The sequence below is a fragment of the Aotus nancymaae genome, unplaced genomic scaffold, assembly GCF_030222135.1.
Source record: "Aotus nancymaae isolate 86718 unplaced genomic scaffold, 86718_ANA_hifiasm-v0.15.2.pri h1tg000006l, whole genome shotgun sequence".
In the NCBI taxonomy this organism is placed as follows: Eukaryota; Metazoa; Chordata; class Mammalia; order Primates; family Aotidae; genus Aotus; species Aotus nancymaae.
In genome coordinates this window covers 77,902,521-77,911,545 of record NW_026988417.1, presented here as the reverse complement: position 1 = coordinate 77,911,545, position 9,025 = coordinate 77,902,521, and positions in this window count along the sequence as shown.

Genomic DNA, 9,025 nt, shown 5'->3' with positions numbered 1-9,025 from the left:
GATGTTCAATATCACTAGCCATCAGAGAAATACAAAATGAAACCACAGAATGATACCACTACACACTAACTAGAATGGCTAAAAATAAAATCTGATGATGTTACATTTGGTAAGGATATGCAGCAGCTGGAAGTTTCCTCTCATTCCTTGTGAAATGGTAATAGCCATTTTAGCAAACAATTGATTAGTGTCTTGCAAATTCAAACATATTCATTAGGAACTATAAATTCTATTCCTAGGAATATGTGTAAAATAAATGAAAGCACATGTCTACAAAAAGGCTAATGTTCATAGCTGCATTCAAAATATTTTAATTTGCTTTTCATAAATAACGGTATTGAGCTTTCATTGCTTGTTTGCTATCTGTATCCTTGTTTTTAAAGTAAGTGTTGACATCTTTTGTTCTTTTTAAAATCAGTTTGCTTTTCTTTTATTGTTTAAAGAATTCATTATGTATTTTGGGTACCCGTCTGGTATGTGTTTTACAAATACTTTCTCCGGTTTTTGGCCTTATTTCATTTTTATAACAGTGTGTTTTGATGAGTAGAAGTTAATTTTGGTGACATCCACTTTGCCCATTTTTTTCTTTTATGGTTTTTACTTTTTATATCCTGTTAGAGAATTTTTTTGCCTAACTCAAAGTAACAGTGATTTTGCCCTAAGTTTTTCTCTGGAAGTTTTAGTTTTTGGTTGTACATTTATGTCTGTGGTTTAGTTTAAGTTAAATTTTGTATGTGGCTTGGTGTGTGAGTTGATTGAATTTGTGTGTGTGTGTGTGTATGTGTGTCTGTTTTCTTTTTTTTGGCTTGTGGATATCAAGTTACTCTAGCACTTGTTAGTGAAAAGTTTTTCTTTCCCCCATTAAATTGCTTGACATCTTTGTCAAAAATCAATTGACCACGTTTGTGTGCATCTGTTTCTGGAATTTCTGTTCTTTTCCATTGATCTAGGTGCTTTTCCCTAGTGGCTTTTACCACTGCCACACTATCTTACTATCTTTATAGTAAGTCTTGAGATCAGGTAATATGAGTCCTCGAATTTTGTTTTGTTTCCAAATTTATTTGACTATTCTTGATTTCTTTTTCATGTAAATTTTAGAGTCATCTTGTTGATTTCCTTAAAGTCTGCTCTAATTTTGATTGGGATTGCATTGAATCTGTAGGTAAATATGGAAAGAGCTGATTTCTTGAATATATTACCTCCAAATTCATGAACATAGAATATCTCTCTATTAAGTCATATTTGGTTTATCTCGTTGTTATCAGTGATGATCTCATTAGTGATTATCTCATCATTGTTTTGTAGTTTTCAGAATACAAATCTTGCACATAGTTTGTTAGAGTTACCCATCAGCATTTCATGTGTTTTGGGTGCTATTATAAATGGTACTATATATATACACACATATATATAACTTTTAGTTGTTTATATGTATATATTATGTATAATATATATAATGTTGCATATATATTACATATATAACATGTAATGTTATATATGTATAACTTTAGTTGTTTCATTGTTGATAGGTAGAAACACAATTGATTGTTGTGTATTCAGCTTTATATACTGCAGTCTTGATAAGTTCTCTTATTAGGGAGTTTTTTTTGGTAGATTCTTTGGGGTTTTCTATATAGACAGTCATGCTGCCTGGAATCAAGGCAGTTTTGCTTTTTCCATTCCATTGTATGCCTTTTATTTATTTTTTTATACCTCATTGCATTAGCTTCCAGTATATGTTAAAAACAGAAAACATTCAATCTTTCTTCGTTAAATATGATGTTATCTATATCTGTTTTAAAGAGGCCGTTTATCAGGTTGAGTAAGTTTCATTCTATTCCTAGTTTAGTAAGTTTCATTCTATTCCTAGCTTTTGTCATTAATAGATGTTGAATTTTGTCAAATGCTTTTAAAAATATCTATTGAGATTATGCGTTTTTTCATCTTTATTTTATTGATAATGATAACTTATATTTTTTGAATATTGAACCAGCCTGGCATTTCCAGGATAAATGCACTTGATCATGATGTAATATCCCTTTTATATGTTACCAGATTTGGTTTCCTTATATTTTGTTAAAAGTTTTTGCATTTATGTTCACAAAAAATATGCAATTTTTAGTCTTTTCTCTTAATCTCTTTGTCTGGTTTTGATATCAGGATATTGTGTCTTATAAAAGGCTTTGGAAAGAGTTTCCTTCAATCTGGATTGAACTGGTTACAATGAACAAGAATATATAATGTGCTACCTTTTGTGTAACAAAAAAGAAAAATAACACATACAAATACATGCTTGACTTTACAAAAGGGAAGGGGTGGTGAGAGATAATGGGACCAGAGGTTTATGGGAGGGAATGTTACTTCAAAGTATACCTTTTTAAAAAAATATATAGTTTTGGCTTTTCAGAGTGTTTTTTTCAGTATTCAAAATAAGGATGGAAATGGGGAAAATCCTAATCCACTGCAACAAATGAACCTGAATGTATTTTAAATTAGTTCTATACCCCTATTGAGGGAACAAAGAGTGAATCTAAGTAATTTATTATTAATAATATAGTATTGACTATATACCTTCAGTTTGGGTAGAGTTGAAAGAGAAGGATTGCAGGCAACTCTTGAACTCATTATTAGGTTTACTTTTCATAGTGATATGGACAAAGCACTTCTGGGACTTTTTAGATGTATTGGGAATTGAGTAAATGTTTTGAGGTTGTTAGAGTGAGGGTTCTCCCTGAGGAAGGAGAGAGACACAAATATGGGATGGGAGAAGGCAAAATAAGTTCTGTGCAGATGGATTGGAATTGAAGGTATCAGTGTGAATTCATTATGTTTTAAGCCAATGTATATGTACATGTAATTGCATGTATGGACATACATACATAAATTTGTATGTGTATGTGTATATACATGCACACGTTTCATAGCTCTGTCCAACACAAAGGCTAAGAGGCAAAAAGCTTACCTAACTCTCAAATCTTGGAATTAGAATTCTGTAATACCATTCTCAACTCAAAGGAACCAGAGCTCCTCACAGAAATAGATGATTCTAGGTTAGGGTAGGATACATACCAGGTGAGCCTGGATTATTTTTTAATGCTATAAAATAGAATTTTTTTTTTTAAATAAGAACATGTCACAAGAAGCCTGTTGGCATTCCTCCTAGCCAAATCTGTGATAATTTAATAATCAAATAAGTTTAATAATAAATTATGAACCATTAGAAATAGGAATAAATCCATAATGATGATAAAAATAAGTGAATGAAGAGAGGAGAAAGGAAGGCTTTTTCCTAAAGTATGACCCTGAGCAGTAGAGTTGGAAAATCATTTTGTAGCCAGCATAGTAGATATTAGGCAGGGCAAGATTCATAACAAAATTAGGGAGAAATACTGATGAGAAGCAGGATATTTTCAATGTCTTAAAGCATCACCCCACAGACTGTGTACTAATTGCAAGGGATAAAATACTGATTACACATTGGTGGCATCCAACAACAATATGGGGCAGATGGTCACCATGTGACTCCAGATAGGACACCCTGAGGGGACACATCATCCCCTCTGTAGTCTTCTGGCCAAGACTGCATAACCTGAATTTAATCATGAGGAAACATTTGACAAGTCCAAAAGAAGGAATGTTGTACTTTAAAAAGTGGGGAGGGGACTGTGATCCTTAAAAAAGTCAGTGTCATAAGAGACAAAGACTATGGAAGGGTTCCAAATTAAAGGAAACTTAGGAGAGAGAACCACTAACTACAATACCTGACCCTAGACTGGATCTTTTACTGAATGGGGGAAAATATACCATGCAGGATATTATTGGATCAATTGAAAAATTAGAATTTTGGAATATAGACCATAGTATATATAGAAATATTGTAACAATGTTATAATTATATAAGTTGATCACTGTGCTTTCCTTGTAAGAGAGAGTATCTCTAAAGAAATGCACATTGAAGCAAAGGAGCAAAGGGCTTGATGTATATAGTTTATTCGGATTTGCTCAAGAAGAAGTGTGTGTGTGTGTGTGTGTGTGTGAGAGAGAGAGAGAGAGAATGCAAGAAAGTGTGAGAGAGCTTAGGAGCGCAAATGAAAAAGTAAAGAGGTGACATTAATAATGGCTGAATCTGGGTATGAGCGATTTTTGTATTCTTACTAACTTCTCAGTAAGTTTGAAATTATTTTCAAACAAAATATTGACAACATTTAAAAATATCTGCCCTTTACTTTTAGACTTTCCTCATTTATAAAGAGCTTGGTTCTTTGTCTGGAACCAGTTTGGAATGAACATTTTTGTAATATTTTCCTGTGTGTTGGTGTTATGATTCTGCAAGCCAACCATTGTTAAATATGACAACAGTTAGTGGGAAAGAAATGAGTCATTCTGTGGATGGCCAGAGTCTACAACCTAATTATAGGGGGAACTATTTGTTAGTTTATTAAATTTACGGAAGTATCAACTATAATGTCTACTAAAGTATTTGGGGGTTATTGATGTTATCAATTATATTTTGAAGAAATTTTAGAATGATTATTTTATGTCAGAAATCTACTTGTCCCCTGATTATTTAGATTGTCCCTGATTATTTAGTTTTATAAACTAGGAAAGATTCCCATTTTTAGCCCTAAGAGAGTAACTATTTATTTATTTTAAAAAATGTTCATTGAATGCCTCTATGTGCCAGATCTTTTTCTAGGTGTTGGAGCTGTAGCATCAAACAAAATAAAACCTTTGCCCTCACAGCTTTTACATTTTCATGGAAGGACATAGACATACAGGAATAGAAGGGAAATATACCTGTGAGAGTATCACAGTGCTTATATCCAAGCAACCCTTATTTTACTTAATAATGGCCCCAAAGCATAAGAGTACTATGCCTAACTTATAAATTAAATTTTATCACAGGTATATACATGTGAGGAGAAATGTAGTACATATAGGATTCAGTACTATCTGAGGTTTCAGGCATGTGCTGGGGGTCTTGGAACCTATCCAACCCCCAACCTGCACAGATAAGGGAGAGTCTACTGTAATCATCTCTTAGAAAAGCATATAGGCAGATAATAGCAAGTATAAAGGCCCCAAGGCAGGGATGTGCCAGGCCTGTAAAAGGAATGGCAAGGAAGTCAATAGGAAATGAAGTCAGAGATAATGGGGGACACATTTTATAGGTTATTTTATGTCATTAAAAAAATTGGCTTACTCTGAGTGAGATGGGTAGCCATTGGGGGATTTTGGGAGCCCAGTGTTACATGATTTATGATTTACGTTAGGTTGTCTGGATCACTCTGGCTACTTTGATGAGAAGGGACTTGAAAGTAGGACAAGGGTAGAAGTTGGGAGGCCAATTACTAACCTATGACAAAAATCCAAGTGAGAGACAATACAGACATTGACCAAAATAGTAACTATGCAGGTGGCAAAAAGTGGTCAGATTCTCAGTATTTTTGTAGATAAAGTCAATAGTACTTGTTGATGGGTTAGAGAAGGAGGGTAAGAACTTGAACTTTAGATGTCAAGGAGAAGAGGAGGAACTAGCAAAGAAGGCTGACAAGGAGAGGTCAGTGAGATAGGATGAAACCAATAGAGTTGGCTCTGGAAGCCAAGAAAAGAATGTGTATCCAGATGTGATGTGTTATTCTAAATGCTGCAAATAAGTCAATAAAGATGAGAACTAACAGACCTTTGGATTTAACAATATGCAGGTGATTGATGACCTTCAAGTTTCAGCGGTGTGGTTTGTGGTAAAAGTCTAATTGGAGTATGTTAAATTTGAATGGAAGTATACTCGCAGACAGGGAATACATATTTGTAATGTTCTGCTGAAAAAAGAATTAAAGAAATTGGCCATCACCTGGAGGCGTGCAAGGAGCCAAGAGGTTTTGTTGTTTGTTTTCTAATGATTGGAAATGTATTTGCCGATGATTTTGCTTTATTGGAAGAAAGAAATTGATGACGTAGGAGAGAGAAGTGGGATTTCCTAGAGCAATAACATTGATGTTCTAGGCACGTAACATCTGGTAGCAAAGTGGAGGAGTTAGATTTTGATGTGAATCCTGAAATTTGGTAAAGCGGTACAGATTCAGATAGGGAGGTAAATGTCATGAGAGATTCTGGAAGTTCTCTTCTAATTGCTTGTGTAGGAATCAAGGTCAGCTATTGTAGAGTGATTTTTTTTTTTTGTGACTTGAATTTTTTTTTCCTGTATGATGCATTTCATCAGATAATCTGGCAGGAGTCCTGGGAGGCCTTAGGAGAGCTACATAAAATTGCTTGTTAAATTTTTTTTTCCAGAAAATTTAGTTTTTGTTATTATTTAGTTTAACTGGCTCTTTTTTATAAAGTTTGGGAAGAAACTCTACAAAATCTTTCTGGGCTATTTGGAAAAAAATTTTCTCATTGATCTTTAAGCCAAAGAATTTTTTTTAAAGAGACAGGGCCTCACTTTGCCATCCAGGTTGAAGGGCAATGGCACATTCATAGCTCATTGTGGCCTCAGTCTCCTGGACTCAAGTGATCCTCCTGCCTCAGGCTTCTAAGTACCTAGGACTACAGGTGTGTGCCATCATGCCCAGGTAATTTTTAAATTTTTTGTAGAGATGGGGTCTCACTATGTTGCCCAGGATGGTATCAAACTGTTGTTCTCAAGTGATAGTCCTGCCTCGGCCTCCCAAAGTATTGGTATTACAGGCGTGAGCCACTGCTCCCCGCCCAAAGAGAATGATTGATTCAAAGGGTCTTGGAATTAACCCAGCACAATTTCCATTTTATGTATTAATGTAAGAAAATCAACTCAAAAGACATAGGCCAGAGAGATACAGCTAATCATCTAGCTAAGTCTGGAATTCAGGTTTCTGTGGCATTTCAATTTACACAGTTTAATTTTGAAATTTAGTTTTTATACGTATGTGCATATACATTTAAACTTAACCCTCTGACAATATAACTCACTTATTCTAAATTGGAAGCAAGCAGAGCATGAAGTAAAAATATGTAAAATGTCAGGATCAAAATGGGAACTTTAAATTGTGGTCTAAATTGTGACCTGTATAAAACTTGATTCCTGAAAATTATATTATATTGTATATTGTAGTTAGAATATACTGAAATCATTTTGTAGCATTTGCTCTTGGCTGAGTTTATATTAAAATGAGAGACTGTAAATCTGGATTGATTTTATAATATTTTAGATTTCTGAACTTTAAGATATCTGTAGATTACATTTATATTAAAAAATGGTTTTAGAGAGTCATTGGTACTCTAACTTGCTGTTTCCAATTTTCTGGCCACCTGCTATTTTTGCTTCTGCTCCCTTTTCTCAACAGTTGCCTATATTTGGTAAAGACTGGTAAAACCAAGTAATGAGCATCCAAATACATACAAAGTACACATGAAACAATAAAAAAATAGCAAAGAACTCAGGAGGAAAATGTGTAAAATATGTGAATAGGCATTTCATACAAGAGGAAATATGTGGTAGCCAAGAAACATGAAGAAATGTTCAGCATCATTAATTAACAAAGAAATGCAAATTAAGACCATAATTAGATACCATGCTATACCCCAAAGTTAAGAAATTGGCATTACTACCTGTTGGAGAGGCTGTAGATGTGGTAGTTCTGCTACTACCTGTTGGTAGTAAAGTTATAAATTGCCAAATACATTTTAGGGGAAGTAAAAATTGGCATCATCATGAAAAATTAAACATAAGATTATTCCCCAGTTCTTAGGTATGTACTTAAGAGAAACTCAGACACATGTGGAACATGAGACACGTGTCAGAACTTTCATAACATAAATGTTCATAATAGCAAAACAAAACTTGGAGAGGAAAATAAGCTATTGACAAGAGAATGGATAATTAAATTGTGGTATGTTTGCACAATGCAGTATTATTCTGCAGTGAAAATGAGTGAACTACAACTATGTGCAACAACATGGATGAGTGTTGGAAACATTGAATGAAAAAATGAAATCCTACAAGACAGGAGAACAGAGTTTGTTACCATTTTTATAGAATTTAGAACCAAGCAAAATGAAACACCATATTGTTCAGGAAGATGTACCTATGTGATATACTGTTTAAAAAGCAAACTAGTGATAAACACAAAATACATGATTGCAGTTACAGGGGGTGGAGGGGATAAGAGAGGCAGGGCATGGAATGGAGGAGGAGCAAATCAGTAGAACAATACCAATAACTTACCCTAAGGTTCTTGAATTGGGTGACAGGTATCTGGATGTTCATTCTATTATTTTGCTTTGAATTTAAAATGTTCCAAATAATTGTTATATATAGTAATTAATATATTAAAAGATAAAGAAGCTATAATTTGAAGTCATAATTTAGGAGACATGTCATTACTTCTGCCTAACCTCTACTGCCAACTGAATTCCTAACAGCACTCAGTATTTAACTAGGATTATCTTGTTTTAAAGCTTTCTGTCTCATTAAGCCTGTATGTATCTGCCATCTGGCAAGTGACTCAGTAAAAACTTATTGGATGAATAACTAGATCAATGATTTGAAGAAATAATTTAGGATATTTCTTAGAAACTACCCAAGAGGTAGACTTTTAAAGAGTACTTTCCCTTAATCTGATTTAAAAAATGGGCAAAAGATCAGAATAGACATTTCTCAAAAGAAGACATACATATGGCAAACAAACATGTGCTCAGCATCATTGATCACTAAAGAAATACAAATCGAAACCACAATGAGATATCATTTCATCCTGTTAAAATGGCTTTTATGCAAAAGATGGGCAATAACAAATGCTGACAAGGATGTGGAGAAAAGGGAGCTCTTGTACACTGTTGATGGGAATGTAAATTAGTGTAGACATTATAGAGAACAGTAAAGTTCCTAAAAACCCCAAAATAGAACTGCCATATATGATCCAGCAATCCCACTACTTTATACCCAAAAGAAAGCAAATCAGTGTATCAAAGAGATATCTGCCCTCCCATGTTTATGTTAGCATTGTTAACAGTGGCCAGGCCTGGTGGCTCATGCCTATAATCC